Here is a 4,593-nt window from a genome sequence, read left to right as displayed (position 1 = left end):
AATGTTGAACATTTTTTCATGTACATATTGGCTATTTGTGTTTTCTCTTTTGAGAAGTTTCTGTATAGATTTTTGGCCCATTTGTTTTTTGGGTTATTGTTATTATTACGATTTAGGTTGAAGGTGTTGGGGTTCTTCACGTATTCTGAGTACTAGTCCCCTGTTGGGGGAGTGGCTGGCAAAGCTCCTCTCCCTTCCGTAGGCTCTTTATTTATTCCCTTCATCATTTCCTTTGCTGTGCACAAGATGGTAACTGACGGCATCCCACTTATTGACTCTTGATTTTCCTTCTTGCTCTTGGGGTTTCTTTAAAGAAGTTGTGGCCAGCACCTATAACAATGGCCCTATGTTTTCTTTATCCGTTTGCAAGGTTTCTGGACTAATTCCCAAGTCTTTGATCCATTGTGATTTGACTTTTGTGCAGGTGAGAGACACAGACCCATTTTCCTTTTTCTACACACATCTAGCATCCAGTTTTTCCAGTACCATTTGTTAAAGAGTCCTTTTTACAAAGTGTATTTTTATCCCTCTTGTCAAGTATCCCTAGACAGCTGTGAGTGTGTGGGTTTGTCTCTGTGCCTTAATAGCTCTTTACACGGGTCTTCATGTCTATTTGTTGCCAATGCCAGGCTGGTTTCCTTACTATGGTTCTGTGCTATCATTTCAGGTCAGGTATTCTGATGTCCCCTGCATTATTTTTCTTGCTTAATATGGCTCTTGGTATTTCATGTCTTTTATTGTTCCGAATGAATTCAAGAATTGTTTTTCTAATCCTGGGAGGGATGTAATTGTCATTTCGAGGGTGATTGCATTGAATCTTGGTAGTATGTCCATTGCTCTTGGTAGTATGGCCATTTTGAGATATTAGTTCTGCCTATGAGAAAACATGGGAAGTTTCTCCATCTTCTACACTTTTCTTCAATATCATTTTCAGTGTTCTTCAATATTTATGTAGAGCTCTTTTAATTCTTGAATAGATTAGTTCCCATTAACTTCAATTTTTTGAGTGTGTGTATGTGTGAATGGGATGACTTTGATGATATCTTCCTTGGCTGAATCACTGTTAGAGGACAGAAAAACAATTGATTCATGGGGTAGATCTTGTGTCCTTCTACTTTGCTGAATTGATTTATATCTCTGGAAATCGTCTGATGGAATTTTGGGCATCCTGTAATGACAGCATCATGTCATTTCCAAGTAGATGGCTTGTTCTCTTCCTATTTGTATCCCTTAATTTCCATCTCTTGCCTGATTGCTCTGTCTAGTGTTTCAAGATCTATATTGCACAGGAGTGGGGAGAGTGGACAACCTTGACTTATTCTTTATTTTAGAGAAAATGCATTTAAATTTTCTCCATTTGGTGTGATGTTGGTTGACGTTTGTCATTCACAGCTTTGACAATGCTGAGGTAGGATTCTTCCATCCTAACCTTCTTCAGCATTTTAATCATGAATTGATGTTCAAAGATCTTTTCTGCATCTATTGAGATGGTTCTGTGATTCCTGTCCATAATTCTGTCTAAGTGGTGAACAATAGTTATTGATTTGTGAATGTTGAACCAACCTAGCCTCCCTGAGATGAAACCCATTGATCATGCTGTATTAGCATCTTGCTGTGTTTTTCATGCAGGTTGGTAATATTTCATTAAGTATTTTTGCATCTATGTCCATCAGTGATGTCAGCCTGAAGTTCACTCTGTGTGTCTCAGTCTGGTTTTCACATAAAGATTCTACTAGCTTCATAGAGTGCATTTGGGAGTGTTCCCTCCCTTTTAATTTCATGGCACATTTAGAGAAGGACTGGTGTTAGTTTTTCTTTAAAAATGTGGTAGAACTTAACTGATGATGTCTGTGGTCCTCGTGTCTGTTCTTTGTTGGAAGCCTTTTACTTGCTGTTTGAATTTCACTCCTGACACTGTTCTGTTTAGGTTTTCTATATCTTTTGGGTTCAATCTGGGCAGGTCACATGTGTCTAGGGATTCATCAATGTCTTCTAAATTTCCTAACTTTTTTGTGTCTGAATTTTGCACATAGTGTCCAGACTTTCTCTGGATTTCAGCAGTGTTTCCAGTGATGTTTCCTTTTTCATCTCTAATTTGATATATTTGGGTGTTTCCTCTCTTTCTGTGGTCATTTGGCTGAGGGATTTTCAATCTTATTTAACTTTTTAAAGAACCAGCTCCTCCTGGCATTGATCCTTGGTGTTGTTTTCCATTCTCAGTTGCAATAATTTCTGCTCTGATCTTAATGATTTCCTATCCTCTACTCTTTCTGAATCAGTTTGTTCTTCCTATCTTAAGGCTTTGAGTTAGAGTATAACCTTATTTATTTGATATCTCTTTATGTCACTCAGGTAGGCACTCAATGATTTAGATTTTCCTAATAGAGCTGCTTTCATAGTGTCCCAGAGATTTAGATATGTTGTATCTCTGTTCGAATTTGCTTCTAAGGATTTCTTCATTTCTACTCTCATTTCCTCTTTGATCCCTTCTATATTAAAATACTAATCAACACAGCAAAAAGCACAGTGAGGACAGGAGAGGTGACAGTTATGGAAATGACATTAACCTGGGCACAAATGGAACAGAAGCAGCTGGCTGTGGTGTGTGGACATGGATCTTGTATGGGGACTTTCCTTTGCAGATAGACAAACTTTCTGAAGGTGACTTTACCCATATACACCAGGGGAGTGGTGGTGACCCAAAAGACAATGGTATTGAAGTGGGCTGGTAATTCACCAAGGTAGAAAAGGTGCTTTCTTTGCATACTCAAATAAAGAAGAACAAGGCCAGCGTGTTGACCATCCTCTGGATAAGTTTTTACTAAGGTACAAAACACTAAAGCTCAGTGTTTCTATGTTTCAAATGAGTGTACACTAGGCCCCATTTATTATTGTTTATGTTTCCCTATATGTTTAAAGTTACATTTAACTGATATTTTGAGTGTGTTTCATATTTTGACAAACGCTGCAAAGTTGGAAGGACCATGATTATTTTTCATGATCACGATGGAAATATCTTCCCAGGGTGTTGGTTTCAGTTTGCATGGTCATTTTTACAATCCTGCTCTTCCATGGAGAGACAAGACTGCCTTTATCCAGGACAAGAGTGTTGCTTATAAGTGCTAAGGAAGAAAGTCTCTCAGGTTAAGAAGAACCTTTTTCTTTTTTCCTGAGTTTGAGGCATAGGACACTTGGTAAAGAGGAAGGAGAATAATTTTTCCTTATTAAAGCAGAACGAGTTTCATTTGAGAACCTCAACAAGGCTGGGGAGGAGGGGTAGGCAAGAAAAAGATGGCTGAATGACTCTTGAGAGTGAGGACTAGGGGTGCTTGATGGCCAAGCCCAAGGCAATGTGGGAGAGTCATCCTGTTGTGGTCGGGTGGGGCTTGCTGGTCACATTCTGGGGAGGTGTCATGAGTTGCCATCCAGAGGCACGTCCAAGGGCCCTGCTCAGGACCATGAGTGCAGACTCAGCCATGGGGCATCAAGGACTGGTCAGAGGTTCAACAGGGGCCTGTGGGCTGGTGTCCTTTGGGGAGGTATTTGGAGCAGAGGCTACAGAGGCTTCTGGGCAGCTCCTTCTCTCAGGCTGAGCACCGTGGAGCAGGGAGAAGGTGGCAGAGACTGAGGGTCCCAGGTAGCAGGGAGTGATGAAGGATCTGTGGGAAACATGTGCACATTCAGGTATCTGCTGACGATTCATGAGAGTCTCCTTAGAGCTAGGAGGTCCTGGTGTGGCCGTCCTGGGATGCCTGTGGTGAGTGAACCAACAGCCCGAGGTTAGAATTCTGAGTCTCTCCTGCGTTCTTAATCCCCTTCCCTCTCCCTGCAGGGGGCCACAGTGAGGGTCAGAAGTGAGCACCCTGAGTGCAGCCCACCTAGTCTTCTCAACATTGCTCTGTATGGTAGAGTCTTCCTGCACATGGAGGCCCAGCATTTAACTATTGGACTTATATAGAGGTGGCCTCCAAGGGACACACCCATTCTGCTGCACCTCTTTGTACACCCTTGGCCCATCATCTCTTGTGCTACTAGGACTAAGTGGACAATGATTGCCAACCCTTGACCTCCTCATCTCCTGCCCACCCCACACACTTCCTGGGAGAAGAAGTTGCCTGAGACCCTGAGGGTGCTGGGGGTGTGTGCCTGGTTCTCTAGACCCACTGACTACAGCTGTGCACAGGTGGGCTGCACTCCCCCTGGCCCTGCCCCCTCTGCAGCAGCCTGTGCTCCACCCTCCCTCCTGGGGACTTACAGTCAGGACTTCTGCTTCCTGTGGACGTAGACAGCAGAGACACTGACAGCCAGTAGGATCTTGAACCAAAGAACAGGGCTATGTGGTATGAAGCAAGAGTAGACTTCACTGCTCCTGAAAATCAAGGGAGAGTGGGAGCCATTAGGAGGACTCCTATGCGTCCATTCCCAGGAGCCTGCACTTGCCTCATGTGAGGCTACCTGGGCCCAACAAAATTATGAAGCATTAGCACACACACCGTGTCCTGGCTGCCATAGTCAAGCCTGAGGCAGAACCTGGTCAGGGGGTTCCTTATTCCCACCCACCCAGTCCCAGGTCCCAGGTGTTCTCTCTGAGGG

The sequence above is a fragment of the Ictidomys tridecemlineatus genome, chromosome 5 (assembly GCF_052094955.1).
Source record: "Ictidomys tridecemlineatus isolate mIctTri1 chromosome 5, mIctTri1.hap1, whole genome shotgun sequence".
NCBI lineage: Eukaryota > Metazoa > Chordata > Mammalia > Rodentia > Sciuridae > Ictidomys > Ictidomys tridecemlineatus.
The sequence above is the reverse complement of the archived record's forward strand: the minus strand, read 5'-3'. Positions refer to the sequence as shown.